This window comes from Episyrphus balteatus, chromosome 1, assembly GCF_945859705.1.
Source record: "Episyrphus balteatus chromosome 1, idEpiBalt1.1, whole genome shotgun sequence".
NCBI lineage: Eukaryota > Metazoa > Arthropoda > Insecta > Diptera > Syrphidae > Episyrphus > Episyrphus balteatus.
Window position 1 is genome coordinate 160371691 of NC_079134.1, and position 16478 is coordinate 160388168.

Genomic DNA, 16478 nt, shown 5'->3' on the forward strand with positions numbered 1-16478 from the left:
GGTTGATACTTTGTTAATCAATGTCTCTGAAGAATAGGTTTTTTTTAAGTGTCAACGTTTTAAAATTTGGCTTCCCTTAACTTAAAAAATACAATTCAAAATAAACACCAAACAATCATGATTATTTGTGTCCTCTTAACAACAAAAAAAAAAGAAAAGATATTCCTTCACATCATGAAATTCAATGCGAAGCCCCATAAGGACAAAATTTTATCATTTCCTTATACTACCTACCTACCTTTGGTTATGTAAACACGAAAGTGTAAAAGATGTTACAAAAAAGAAAAAAATAAACATGAAAAGATTAAAATTAAGTAGCGACATAATAAAATAAAATTTAAACACACAAAAGCATAAAAACCAATTCAAAAAAATAAAACTTTTGTATAGGTCCTTAGAGTTTATTGAGCAAGATAAAATGAAAACCGCACAACAACAATAAGAATTCTCTTTTATTCCCTGGAGCAGTGTTATTCAGTGTAACTACGCAGCACACACGCAACAATATTAGAGTGTAGGTATCATAAAAGCGCCATCACAAGGAAACTCTTTGATAACAACCAACAGGTTTCAAAAAAGGTAAAAAAAAAAAAAACAATTTTAAATTAAGTTTGCGTGATTCAAAGATCGAACATAATTGCATTTTTAATTCCAGACGGTGGCATAGCGTGACTAAATAATAACAACCTGTACTGTAACGAAACAGTCTTGTCAAAAACATGTTGGCTTTTTTTTTTTTTGGTAGAGATTAAACAAAAAATCGCAACAATTAAGTTTAATTTTCAAATAGTGACAAAGTGCACTCACATCTACATAAATAAACAACAACTGCCATTTATAGTGAGTCAAATTTTCTCAAGTGGGCCACCTAAAACCGACTTCTCGAATTTGATACTTTTTTTTATATATTGGAAGATTTTTATGTTAAAAATAATATTCCAAAGTATTTTTGAAAAATTTCAATTTTGTTAAAAATGAAATTTTTCAGGTCTTTTTGTTAAAATGGCTATATCTCAGTAATGAAATGATAAAAATAAATAAAACTTGGTACACATATTACCAATTGTACACACAACAATTTACTTAAAAAAAAGTTTTTCAAAAAAAAATTATTTATAAATAATTGATTTTATTATAAACAATTGCATTTTTTACTAACTTCTGGAGTATGTAGGAAACCCATTTTTCTTATATTCGATTTGAAATTTTATAAGCTTTCATTATCTGAAAGAAAATTTTAGTGCAATTCATAAGAAAAAAAGTTATGCATGTTTAAACTTTGCCGAATATTTATTTTTAATAGCACTTTTCAACAAAATTGAACTTTTTTTTGCCACAAGAACCAAAATATACTTTTCTAGTGGTTTTTAGGGTGCTGAACTCGAATCCGAAGTCAGAAAAATTTGATTGGCCTCCGTTTTTGAAATATTACCGTTATAAAAAGCAAAAACGCTTAATTTTGGCTGTTTTCAAGGTTATGTTTTAATGTGGGATAATTCATTATAAACAAATTTGTAAAGGTGTCTATGAGAACATATTTTATTCTTTCAAAAGATGTTTAAATCTTTTCGTAGGTATAAATGAAACCACTGTTGAGGTTTTAGTAACAGCGGACAAAAATTCTAATACACCAGGTATTGAGAATATAGTAGATTTAAATATTTTAGTAAATTAGTAGATTTTAATAAGAAACTTTTTGATACCACAATAATAGTTATTTTTAATAGTTTTCGGTGAGGTATCTTACCTTGGTGGCACAAGGATTAAATAGTCAAAAGCTCTTGTAAATCTTCAGGTGTTTTGGAATTACAGATGCAGCAGCAAAATGTTTTGATACATTACCAGCCTCTGGGTTTCACTTATAAATTTCACTAGTAGCAGAAATTTTGTTTAACAAGAAACTTCTAGATAAATTTTACCTATCTTACTTGCTTCTTCATGAAACTCTTAAAACTTTTTTAGCAGAAATTTTATAAAAAAAAATTCCAGATGAAGTATAGTGATTTCCTGATACCTCACAAATCTGTGTGTGGTATATATTGATCAGGTCTATGAGACATCTACAAAAAGAGCTAGATTTTTTTTAACTCAATCATTTTCCTTAAAAGAAAACCTATAATTTTATCTTCCCACGCTATTGAATCAATTTTTTTTAAAGACAACCTACAAAAAATTTTACACCATCTAATAGCTTATTGTCTTAGCTAAAAATATATATATCGATCAAGTCTCTGAGACATCTACAAAAAGAGCTAGAATTTTTTGAACTCAATCTATTTTCATCAAAAAAAGCAAAAAAAAAAACATGTATTTTTATGTTCTCATGCTATGGAATCAATTTTTTTCAATGAAAACCTATATTTAATTTTATATCATTTGAAAGCTTAATATTTCACCTTTCACATGACATTTCAATCTTATTTCTGTGATGCCTACAAGAAAAGCTAGAATTTTTTAAAGCCAACCATGTCGAAATTCCAAACTCAGATTACGGTACTTCCTACACTGGTGGCTGGTCATTGGCAACAGATCTTCACAGGTGTTTTGAGGTATTTTTCAAGTTTTTCAATTAAAGATTATATAACTTGTATAGCACGTACCGTTATGTGTGATATATCAAATGAAAGGTAATATTAGCAGGCGTACTTAAGTTAAATAAATTTGTTATGTGCACTAGATCAAAATATATAACGTGTTTAGAAAAAAAACATCTTTTCACCGTTATCTCAGAATTTTGAATATGAAATTAATTGAAATTTCGCACAATTATTATTTAATTACCTATCTACTGTTTAAATTTCATTCATCTATCTATTAAAACAAAAAAGTTATAATCAATTGATTTTTCGTGTCGCTTTTTCATTTCATCTTGTTTCAAATCACTACGATACTAAAGAAGTTTTCACTTCAAAAATACGAAAATGCATTCTACTTTAAGAAAAAATTATAAAATTATAAATTTATAAGAAATCTGCAAAAAGACAGATTTAGAACTCTGAAAGAATGTCAATACTAATAATAAATCTTTATTACAAAATCATTCAGTAAAGAGGAAAATCAAATGATCATACTTCAATAAAATTTCGTAGTTGATTGTAATCTACTATTTCTGCACAACAACCCACTTTATTAAGCAGTTAAGTCCTCAATCCCACCCAATTCGCCTTTTTCCATAAAAAATTTCTCAGAATCCATTATCCAAATATCCGATAAAAAATAAAAACTCAAAAGTCCTTTGTTATTGTTATTATTTTTTTTTTTTTGTATTAAGATTGTAAATAATTTGTCTGCAAACCAAGATTTATGGAGCAGTTATATTGCATCGAAATTTTTTTTTCGCCAAAAGAGAACGAACGACAACCACACTTATTTATGTGCCAATAAGTCGTATATCCTTTTGCAAAATAATACAAAAGAAGCAAGCCAGCACACAACAGCAAAAAAAAAAAATGAAAAAAAAAATCATTTAAAGTCAACATAATCCTTTGAGCCGGAGGCCAGCAACAGTTTCGTGTGCTTACAACATATCCCCCCCTCCCCATCATGAGAAGTACAATTTCAAAAGAAAATATCTTTCTTTATAGAAAATTTCCCTCATTCCAATACTACGACCGAACGTCATTGTTAAATTTTTTTTTACAAAAAGTAAATATTTATTTTTCAGCTCGCCTCAACTCGAATCTCCTCTTCATCTCATTGGGGAATGTCCTTTTGTGTTGAACAACAAAATAAAAAAAAAAAATAAAAACTGCCAGAGGTATGTTACGTTTTTATCTGTTTCCCTCACAAAAAAAAAAAATACGAACGGAAAAAAGTTAAAGCAAACAAATGATGAATGCACTCGAATTGCAGTAAAGGATAAGGCTAAAGGATTTTTAAGTCAATTCTGTTGGGCCACTATCATCTACTAGTCAACTTTTTATCCAGTCAACCAGTCACCCAGCTGGCCAGACAGAAGTGTGCTACTGCTGAGATTCCTCATTCTGAAAATCCCTGTCAGGATGCGCCATTCGATATTATATGAATGTGTATGGGGGCCTAGCCCAACTCCAAGCCATAAATATTTTCAATTGAAAAAATAAAAGAGAACGGATGGTAAAGGAAAGTCACAGGATAACTCAACCAGCAGCAGCACCACCGGAGGGTCAACATAATTCGACATTTTTTTTTATTTTTATTTATTATTTCATTTTCATACATGAATCGGAATTTCCTTATATAATCATCCTTGTGGAAATCTCTTTAACCAAAGGAAGAAATATAGGCTTACCGATATTATTCTGCTTACCTTCTCAATCGTGAAACAATTTAATGGCTTCATTTTCAGTGTGTCACCTGAAAAGATACAAAATAAAAATAAAAGTGAATTTTTTATATATACAAAGGACTTTCTTTTTATATGTAGAAATAGATTGCATGTAAAGTAGAGCATGACTATTTATAGGAATGTAAAACATCAAGTTTTTTTTTTGCTTTTTCTAAAATGCAAAGAAAAAGGAAAATTCCTAAATTGGAAAACAATTTTTTGAAGCTGATGCATTTTGTTTAAACTCATTGATTCATTAAATTAAACGCTTGACCTGAACTCTCAATTAAAATATAAAAAAGTCTATGTTTGTAGAAATACTGAAGGTTACCTTTGTCGGTATTAGTTTGAATATAATTCATTTTAGAAATTCTATTCATTTTGGTAGGAAACTATTTTGTAGGTATTGCACAAAAAGAACAGAAAAACGATTTAAAATTTTTGGTTGAAGGCCTTGGGAATTTAAGTGATTTAAAAGCGATAGACAATGTTAGTTAGTTAAAGGGAACACAATTTTTGAAGAAACTTTAAATGACGTTTTAAAAATAAAATTATATTCAAAATTGGGATGTCTGTATTAGTTTTATAAAACGTTTCTTTTTACCGACTTTCAAAAAGGAGGAGGTATTCAATTCGTCTGTATTTTTTTTTTATTTATTTATTATTTTTTTTGTGTTTGTTATCTCATAACTTTGGACTGAGTGAACCAATTTTGATAATTCTTTTTGTATTGGAAAGCTGGTTCATGCAGTGGGGTCCGTTCGTTCGTTCAATTCTAGTCGTAGAAACAATTAGAAAAACCATAAAATCAAGTTTTGATCCATGGAAGTTGGTTTTGTTTTTTGATAAAAATATTAAACGGTTTTTTTTGACTTGATAACGTCTTATAAATCGATGAACCATGGCAGCCACCACAAAAAAGTAACGCCATTTTCTCCCGTTCCACTCCCGCACTTTAAAAATTCCAATTAAAAATAAACTATTAGAGATACAAAAATCTTCTATAGCTTATTTGAAAGATAATAATCTAAAGCTTAATCCAAATGAAGGATTTTTAAAAATTCCGTCATTTAATAGGGTATAAAGGGGTAAAACAAAATTGCAAAAAATTGGCTATTTTCTAAACGCGACAATGTAAAGAGTTGAATTTTTTTGACAATGGTATTGAACAAATTGTTAAAAAATTCCAAAACTAAGTAATAAATGGTTTTCTAAAACAAAAACATGAGATTTTGTGTAGCATTCAAAAAATCTCAAGCTTATAGAACATGTAGTCTATGACCGTGAGCATACATGTACAAAAAAATCGTATGTTGAAATGATTTTTGACCAAATAACGGGAAATATAAGTTTTTTTTGTCCCAAGTTTTTTGTAACCGTTTTTTATTTTTATCTTTTTTTCTTCAACACATAAATAAATGAAATTTATGTTGTAGATAGATAATAGACAGGACTATATTTATGCTAAATTTCAATCAATTTTGTATTCAGAATTTTGAGATAATGGTAAAATAAAGTTCTATTTTTCAACAAGTTATATCTTTTGATTTAGAGCAGATACAAATTTAATTTAACATTATTGAGCATCCTGTTGGTATTACCTTTCATTTGATATATCAAACATAACTGTACATTCACTGCAAGCTACACAATGTTAAATTAAAAAACTTGCGAAATACCTCAAAACACCTGTGGAGATCTGTTGATCATGAACAGCCACCATGGTTGTCTTTAAAAACTTTTTTTCTAGGCATCACAGAATTACATCACATCATTAGCGTGAGAAGATAAAATTATATGTTTTTTTTGGGTTGGGGTCAAAATTCTGCCAGGGTCAAAATTCTTTTGTCAAAATTCTGCTTTCAAAATTCTGCTTTACAAAATTCTGCTTTCAAAATTCTGCTTTTCAAAATTCTGTTTTACAAAATTCTGTTTTTCAAAATTCTGCTTTTCATAATTCTGTTTTTCAAAATTCTGCAAAAAATTAAAAAAGGGTTTGGAAAATGTTAAAAAGCGCGCGCTTTTTAACATTTTCCAAACCCTTTTTTAATTTTTTGCAAAATTCAGTAAAATCATCTTCTTGAAAAATTATCTGCTTATTTGATTACTTACTTAAATAATTTGTCATTCTTTGAATGCATATTAATTTTTGTTTTATAAATGAATAGATTTGAAAATATTAAGAAAAGGTTTTTAATACTAAACATTTCCGAAAATAATTTAAAATTTTTAAATTTATCAAAAAAGATGAATATTCAAAAATTTTAATAAGAAAAGGAATATCTTGTGTCAAACAACATCAGTTCCAATAAGTTATAGATTTTATTTGAAAGAAAGTCAGTCTATGCATTTAAAAAAATATTTGCGACACTTAAACAAAAAAATTTAGGAGAGTATCAATGTTGAAGTATAATGCTGGCAGAATTTTGAAAAGACGAATTTTAAAAAGCAGAATTTTGAAAAGCAGAATAGAAAAAAAGCAGAATTTTGAAAAACAGAATTTTCGTTAAAAAAGCAGAATTTTGAAAAGCAGAATTTTGAAGCCAGAATTTTGACCCGATCCCGTTTTTTGCCTTTTTTGATGAAAATTGATCGAGTTAAAAAAATTCTAGCTCTTTTTGTAGATGTCTAATAGACATGATCTATATTTATATATTTTGAGCTGAAGCAATAAGCTTTTTCATAAGAAATGATTGTTTGTAATAAATTAGTTTAATACTTTTTGAGCATTGTAAAAATTTAAAAATGGTTTTATTCTTTAGAAGAAATACTTGGCTTTTAAATGGCATAATTTTTTGTGTAAGCTTTTAAAATAAAAAAATTAATATAATGAGAAAATAAAAAAGGTAATTTTTTTTTAGCTTTTTCTGGTTATGATTGTTTGAAATAAATAAACGCTTCAATTGACTCATTTTAAACAAAAGCACACAACCTGTTTTCTTACGACGTTATTTTTACAGACAACCTCTTTTTTTTCATAAAATTGAAAAATTGTATCAAATTTGTATTTGAGTTAACTCATATTAGCTGGTATCTCGCTTATTAGACTTGTATGGTTTCAAATATTATGCACGAGCAAAAAAAATAGAAACGACTATCACTTGGGTTGGTTATAAGTCTACAAATCAATTATGGAATTCAACTCATCCAAGTGTGCCAAAAATCTACAGAAAAATGAGGCAGAACTCCCTAATATCAAAAAGGATATGAGTTAGAGGTTCTTAAGAAATATTTTTGAATTTAAAAATAAAATAAAAAATGAGAAAACGCGCAATATTTTAGAATTAAAATTTTTTTTTATAAATAAAGTTTTTGGAAAATTCAATGAAGAATTTTTCAAATATTGACAGGAACTTCGTTTTTAAATCGTAATGAAGTAATTTTTCGATAACTTGTTTCAAATTTTGAATAGTTATATTCAAAATTTGTATACATTTGTAAAAAATGAAGCACATGGCAATTTTCAAAAGATTGTTCATTATATACAGTAGCGAGCAAAAAAAATGCAAACGAAAAAGGTTTAAAGACTTTTGAACAAGAACTAAGTTACCAAATTTGACATATTAAAACTGTTTTATTTTCACTAAACAGAGTCAATTTGTGGAATATTATACTCCAATACAATTATTTGGTCAAAAGTCTACCTAAATATGCGATTTTAGACGAGCAAAAAAATGCAAATGTTTTTATTGTTTGCATTTTTTTTGCTCGCTACTGTATTTTGAAAAAATGAAATTTCAATTTATCAAAACTGCTTTTGAAAGTTAATTGAAAAATTTGTTATTTGAACATTTAATGAAGAACTCTTTGGAAAATTGACGCGGGTTTCGTTTTTGAAAACTTCATAAAGGAATTTTTAAAACCCTCTTGTATGCGGGGTATCATCTTTAAAATATGAAAAAGTCCTCGACAACTCTACTCAATTTCTATTCAAGAAAATGTTCAAATTTTAAATAAACGATTTATTTGACATTAAAGCTTAAAACCGTTTAATTGAACTCACATTTGAATAGCGACACTATTATAGTTGTTTAGAAATAGCAATTTATTTGAGATTTTAACTTAGCGTTAAGTCATTGCAAACAGTCCATACCCGCTGCAATATTTTATTCATTCTGTAAGATAAGTGTTCCAATAGGTCAAAGGGTCAAGGCAGGGTATTATTAGGACATCATCTGCATATAGGTCGTTAGTAAATATAAAGAATATAATTGGACCAGGAATTGAACCCTGTGGAACTCTAGCATTAGATTAATCGAGTTAGAAGAAATGTCAGCTCTTTTACTTTGGTTTTCAAAGTAGTCTTGAATAGGACGAGTTGCCAACCAGGCATTTTTAATAGTTGTCAAAGGTTAATGTTAGTTGTTGTACTGAATGTACTGAATAAAAAGCCTTTCAAGGGCTGTTATAAAAAAAAAATATGCCAGTAATATCGTAAGCTCATCGGGAAATGAAAATTTTATCATAAGTAATGTTATCAATACTCACTTAAAACTTTACACATTTTGAATTTTCAGATTGGTAGTAAAATTTACCATTTTTTTTGTTTGGATTTTTCATAAAAATCGATAGGAAGTAACTAAAACAGAAAGAATTATTTTTCTTGAATGCGGCTTTAACGATTAATGATTAAAATGTGTGTGAGTAATGTCGAAAATAAGTTGATATTGACATTCAATAAAACTATTGAGTCGTGAAAAAAACATATGCAAAAAAAGTAACTCCTTTAATACTCAATTTGAAGTGGGTGTTTCAGGTTGCTTAGCTAAGCCATGTCCCTAAACGAAATAAAGTTTTCAAAGAAATAGATAATGTTGACAACTGTTCAAAACTAGTTCACAAAAAATGACACGAAAACAAATACAACGAACTATGACATTTCTCTCCAAAAACTCTCTATTACCATCAGCACAAATCCAATAGAGAAATCAATAGAAAAAAAGAAAAAGAATCAAAAGTTCAAAAGTTTTCTTTTTTTTTTTTCTCTGAGATTAGACATTCATAGAAGTTGAGAAAGAATATCAGAAAATAAGTCAAATGAGATCGAATTGATTGGATTTACTTAGAATTGTTACCGAGAGCAACGATGATGATGATGATGATGACGAAGAAGGATCGATTTTATGCACTTATTGAAGCACTCTCATCGAAACGTGTTTTTTGTTTGCAAAAAGGAACGATATCCTTTTTCTCTGCAGCAAATCATAGAATTGAGAACTTATTAAAGTAGGTACACCTGACCAAACTGTAATTTCCATTGGGAAATAAAAAAAAAAAAAAAAAAATTGAAATATACGGAAATCGGGCCATGATGATGATGATGAAAATAAGATTGAAAACTTGATTTCCCTGAAACCATTTTTTTCCTGCTTTGTGATGACATAAAAAAGTATTGAGTGTAACTAATGTCTATAACAACTACCAAAGTATTACCTCGAGGGGCTAATATCCTCATAACGACTTTTGCTCTGTCTCTCTCTTCCTTTCTAATAAATCTCCATTAAATTTGCAAATGGTGGTGTATAGTCGATATATAAAAACACAGAGGCTCTTTCGCCCTCAATACCACCTCACTCTACCAGACAAAAAGCCAAGCCAACCGACATACAGTCCAACCAGTTTTATACAAAACACTCAATCTCGTTTCTATAACAACATTATAACGATAAAAGTTATTAAATGATTCAAAATTGTATGCCTTTCTGGTTCGTCGAAACAACCATTGCCGCCCCGCCGCCGAATGACTATGCGATGGCTATCATTCGGTGTCGATGTCGGTGAATGGTGTTGGGAGGTCCACGTGAAGCTGGATTAGAGGAGAGCGGACTGTTTTTTTTTTTCCTGCACCTCAAAAATACTGTTTTGTTTTGAATTTTTTTTTTTTTTAAATAATTTGTACATGGATTTGAAAAATTATGTGATTTTGGAAAATGTTATAGGCCAACAACACATTTGACAGCACGAACAAGGGATGAAATGAGCTTGAACATGTTATAGACAGAAGCTTTTGTGGTTGTGTTTAATGTTCATATAATATTATTGTATCAATGTGTTTGTGTGTTTTTTTTTTGTGCTATATCAGCAAAAAACCTAAGGACATTAGTGGCTTTTGGTAATTTGTTAAGCTTGATGAAACAAAATTAATATTAATGAACTTTGTTCATTGGGGGTGTTGATGGGGTTTTTTTTTTTTTGGTGGCCAATACATAGGATAGGTATAGAACATGGCAACAAATTGAACCTTAATTTGAAAGTTCAATAAGAATATTTTAATAGCAGAGTTAATGGAGGGTTGTTATTTCGGAACTTGGATTTAAATAACGCTTTTTTGATAACATTCTCTTGTAGAACGAAAAAATAGATAAAAGGTCAATTTTAGGATTTCAATTTAAGCAACTCATGTTTTTCAATTTGTTGTTTGGTATTGTTTTTTTGTACCTTTATTAAATATGATTTAATATCACTTTTATTGACATTCCTTAGACTTCATTCATTACTAAAATGAAGCATTAAACTTACAACGAATATTAAACAAACCAAAGCAAATTATAAAGATCGGTTGAAAACTTTAAACGTTTTTGCACTTTAAAGGAGACGAGACTTTTAAATGGTGGTTGATTCGTTTTGAACTTTCTTGGAGAATTCAATTTTTAAATTTAAATGAACTCTACTCCAAAATAAGTTTCGCCTAAAAAGGACAGTGGGCTTATCAGTAAGATGCTGTATTCGTTATCAATATGAGAGAACTTAATAGAGAACCCTGAGGAACCTCAAAAGTGCATACTGTAATGGATCAAAATAGCTTTGGTGTTTTGCTTAAAAGACGATAGCATTTGTGTCTTTTAGTATACCGGGGTATATCCATATATTTTTGGGAAATAGTGTATAGTGCAAAATTTCCTCAACATACTAGTCAATAAAAATCGAATTTGTCGAATTCAGTTCAGCAAGAAGAATACGAGATATGAATATCAGAGGGCATAATAACTTATCTTTATTTGGAATTCCAGAACACAGAGAGAAAATAACCCAGAGATAACTTTACCAAAGGTATATTTGGCTTTATTTCTGCTATATTTAACTTTATTTCTGGTATGTCTAACTAATTGCTAGTAGGTACTTTTAACTTTAGTTTAATTAAATACACCAAAAGAGAAGTTGTCCCCGGCATTATTTTTGTCTGTGTTATTTTTAAAAATACGATTTATCATTTATTTTGATTGAACGACAAATTCGATTCAACGCATTAAAAATCAAAACCAATAAAAAAACACTATTCATACTAATATCTTACTTTCATGGTAACAATTCAAGACAAAAAACTCCAAAATATGCGGTGTTGTTGTAAAGTTGGAAACCTTTGTTTAGTATCATACGATTATATAGGATCACGTCAAATGAAGCTTTTTTTAAGTTACTAAGAAAAAGTCCTTTTTCCATCGTTTATTTTCTGTGCATTTTGTATTTTTGATACCTCAAATATTTCAATAATTACATTTTCAAGTCGTCTTAATGAGGGGAGTGATTTTTAAGACTTCAGGATAATACTACGCAAATATTAAAATTTTTAAACATATTTCCATAAAAAACAAAATGCACGATATTTGATCGCACGCAAAAATAGGAAAAAAATATAACTTTTGCCACAAAAACCAAAATATACTTTTCTATAGGTTTTTTATGTGCTGAACTCGAATCTGAAGTCACAAAATTTTTATTGGCATCTGTTTTTGAAATGTTACCTTTATAAAATACCAAAAAACGTCAACGAGGTTATGTTTTTATGTGGGGTAGTTCATTATAATTAAATTTGTAACGGTGCTTACAAGATCAAGTTTTATTCTTCCTAAAAATTTTAAAATTTTAAAACAGCACTGGCCAACCAAATTAAACTTTTTTTGCCACAAGGCCAAAATATACCTACTTTTCTAGAGGTTATTGGGTTGCTACAAATTTGTTTATAATGAATTATCACACATACAAACAGAACCAAACAGCCAAAATGACGTTTTTTAGCATTTTATAACGCTAATATTTCAAAAACAAATTTTTCTAACTTCAGATTCGAGTTTAGCACATCAAAACCTCTAGAAAAGTATATCTTGGTTCTTGTGGCAAAAAAAAGTTCAATTTTGTTGACCAGTGTAATTTTATTTGGAATTTCATTTCAATGTAATTTAAAAATCTTTAAAATCTGACAAAATTAAATATGTTATTTGATTTCTTCTATTAAGGTACCTTTAGGTAAATATAAAAAATTCTAAATTCGTCGCCCGAGAGTTGTTTTGTCGTAAACGCCAAAATGCACTTTTTTAAACTGGATATGTAGTAATAGGTTTTAGAACGTTCTCTTTTCATTTCTGTTATCAGATTTGTCCTATCGTTTACCGTTACTGAGATAATTAGTGTGCATTTTGTCGTATATCCACAAAATAAGCATCGAATTAGCGTTGGTTTGTCGTAAGCGCCAACTTTTGGCGTTTACGACAAAAAATCTATGTATTTTTCACCTTTTTTTTCTTCAGTATTGGTTTGTCGTACGTCGTACAAAACAGATACTGTAGAAAATTTCGAACTTGTTTTGTCTTACATGTATGTAGGTATATGACCCAAATAGAATATAAACAAATATAATAAACCTACTAGAAAAGTATTTATTGAAAATAAGGACTTCATGTGCTATAAGGACAAAGAATTTAAACCTAAGGGCTGCATTAAGCTTTGCGCTACTTGAGGTTTTGCACTATTCCTAGAGGTGCAAGGAAGAAAAAAGTGCATCTGAGAGACATCTCAAATGTTGTATTTAATTTTGTCATGGTTCTTGTCGTTTGTTCCTGCCGCTAGATACTTGACCTCATCCTCGGTCGCAAGTACCGCTTATAAATATGTACACTTGTTGATCTTCTATCGAACACAAGATCAAGAAGTCGACCGTCGGTCGCGGGCGCCGCTTCGTTCAAGCGCGTTGTCTTGAGCGAAGTGAAAAAAGGTCGCAGTTTTATTGTTTTATTGTTGTATACTTACTGATCTTGTCACTTCGTTCGCGCGCGCCGCTTCGTTCACGCGCGTTGTCGTGAACGAAGCGAAAAAGGGTTGCTGTGAGTTTTGTTATTGCACCCGCTCGCATAAAACACCTGCTGGTCGAAAATTATTTTTTTAAGGCGCCATTGTTCTTCGCTAAATTTGCGTTATTGTTTTGCAAATTGATGATACTGATGATACTTTTACACTATTTTATAAAGCGAGCGGTAGAAAAGTGGAATATAAAAGCTCATCAATATTTAAAACATATAAAATGTCTACCATATAGCAACTCCTGTAAATTTGTTCAGCCAATGTCTTCAAATTACTAAAAAATCTAACTCGATAACTAAGGATGAGATTATTGATATTAAAAGCCTTTTCATATTTATGCCTTAATCAGACCAAGAATATTATGAAGCGTTATTCAAATCAAAAAATTAGAATAAATTCTTTAGTTATTTAATTTACTTTTATTTATGACCATATATTAATTTATTAATTTAACCAAACTTGGTTTATTCTTATTTTATTTCTTTCATATTTCGTAGCCATAGGATGACTTTTATTTTTTGTTAAGACATTTTTTTAATTTTTTTTATGTTTATGGTCATATGTTTTGGTTTTTCTCTATTTTTAATCTATTTATTTTAATAATTGAGCCTCAAAGTCAAACCAATACTACTTTTATATAATAAGAAACTATTTTTTAACAGTCGTATTTATTAGATTTTTGTCTACTTATACGCTGCATAACTTTTTTCAAATTGTTGGAAATATGCCTTATTTAATAAAAATAATAATCACATTATTCGCGATTAAGACAATCTAGTCTTGTCTATAAGTTTGACAGCTATAAGACAACAATAAACAAGGTTTTTGATCACATTTTCCAAATTTAAACAGTTGTATAAAGTTATACAACGTTTATAAATACGGGGGTAAATGTTTAATTAATAAATAAAAACGAACTGTGAAAATTTTTTTATTTATTTTTTAGTATTGGAATGTCGTACGTGCGCCTACTTTGTCGTACGTGTATGGGATGGAAAAAAGTTGATTTAAGTGGCGTTTACGACAAACTGATTTTGGATAAAAACCTTGATAATTTGAAAACTAAAATAGATGTGACAATTTTGACAACATATTAATGAAGAAGATATCGTACAAAATATTCTATTAAAAATTGAAAAAAATCTATCGGCCAGTTTTTTTTTTATAAAAGCTCAAACCTTAAAATGCGATTTCCCAAAATTCCAAAATTGGCGTATACGACAAAACAATTCTCAGGCGACGAATTTTTAAAAAAATATTTCGAAAAACTCACTACCCCAAAAAACTGATGTGTTAATAAAATTTCGATTTTTTTGTTTTTACTAATCCTAAATACATATGCCTTTTAGTAACTATATCTATATCGCGAGTAAAAAAATGAGAAGCTCTTAACTATTTTCATATTAAAATAATGTATTTTGTTCATCCAAAGCGTTAAGTCTATGAGGTACTATAGAATTAAAATGTATTGATATTCTGGTGTAACTTACCATCACTTTCATAACGCTGCATTTGAAAGTCTGCAAAAAATAAGAGAAAAAAAAATATTTTAATTAAAAAACAAAAATTCATTAAACAAAAAACATAAAGAATACCTAAAAGATTAATTTAAAAAAAAAAAAAGAAAAAACTCTAGACTCTGGAGAGCACTAGAATTTGTGAAACAAATAACTTCATCTAATTTCACTTCAAAAATATTTCCAATATAAGCTTTCAAAAAAATTCCTTCAAAGTTTTTTCCAAAGCAAAAATGTAAATAATTAACGTATGAATAAACATTTTTTTTTATATCTACATCGTCGAACATACACCCATACAAAGAAACATTGCATGAATACATAAAAATGCATAAATTAAATGCAATTCCTTAATTGGAAGGAAATTTTTTTTGTACAGTTCTTCAAACAGTTTGAAGAAAGGACGAAGGAGAGAGGAAAAAGGACGAAACCAACCACATTATATTATCATCCCTCATATGGCTAACGTTGTAGTCGACGGCGGCGTGTCGGTTATGGAAGGACTCGGGAGCTCGACATATGTTCTTCCAATATAGACGCTTCTCATCAGCTCCTTGCAACACCCTTTTAGGAGGAAATTTCCTACATTAACATCAAGCAGCAGAACTTTGCCAACCATCGTCGTGGGTTGTAGTAGAGAAGAAACCCTCCAACCCTTGGTGAATGTCTCGTGTTTCCTCTTTCGCCAGAATCCCCATTTGATCCAATATTATGCATTTCCCGAAATCCTCTTTGCAGCGACTTTCGCCTGAATAATTCATTGCCACATACATGGCTAGGGTATAGAGGGTTTATATCATTCTTGTACATTTTCTCCCCCAATGTTCAAGTCTTTTCGTTCTCTTTGTCAGTTTTTTTTTTTTCATTCGGTGGCTGTGGCTGTTGGGGGTGTGAATTTATCAACCCTTGCAAACGGAAATTTTATTGATAACGTTAGCTTTCATTTCGAAGAAGAAGAAAGACGAAAAAAGTTGAAAAAATTGGTATCCCATTTCAAGGATATTTCTCTTTATCATGATGAATTTTATATTTTTTTACTCTTTTTGTGATTCCAATACATGTCCCTCTGAGAGAAATAAGGGATAGGTACTCCCTTCGAGAGACTCAAAAGAACGATGATGGTCGCGTTTGTTGATTACCGTCAGTTGTTTGACAATAATTTTCTTTTTATTTTTCTAATTTATTTGCAAAAGGTGCAGAGAATAATCAAACTCGCGCACTCTTGGGGGGGCCTTGAAAAAGAACCCTTTTGAAAAATACATTAAACCCTTAAAAAAGAGGGTGTGACTCATCTTTGAAGAATTTTTTCGTTCTTCGTTGTTGTTTCGCTTCAATTATGAGTTATTTTTTTTTTCTCAATGACACCCACTCACGTGAGCTAAATTGCCGTCACATCGTAAGTAGATAATATAAAAATATATATATATAAGGGTAGAGAGAGAGAGAAGGTTGGGTTTTGTTGTTGATTCAGCACAAAAATGAAGCCATTTCTACAAAAAAATACCAAAAATATTCGTATAATTACTGATCTTGAATTTGCTTCTAGGTGCTCATTTGTCATTTGAGACACCTCATCAACA

At 29.5% G+C, this 16478-nt stretch overlaps 1 protein-coding gene across 3 annotated transcripts in view; it reads right to left on the reverse strand.

The window, feature by feature from the left end:
- The window catches only part of LOC129915120 (protocadherin-like wing polarity protein stan), a 56678-nt gene extending 41776 nt beyond the window's left edge, over positions 1–14902 (reverse strand). For all 3 annotated transcript variants that reach the window (XM_055994586.1, XM_055994598.1, XM_055994592.1), the window contains exons 1-2: positions 14872–14902; positions 4289–4335 (exon numbers count right to left, since the gene is read on the reverse strand). The gene's annotated coding sequence lies outside the window, so the exon portion shown is untranslated. The remainder of the gene's footprint in view (positions 1–4288; positions 4336–14871) is intronic.
- Positions 14903–16478: the final 1576 nt, after the last annotated feature.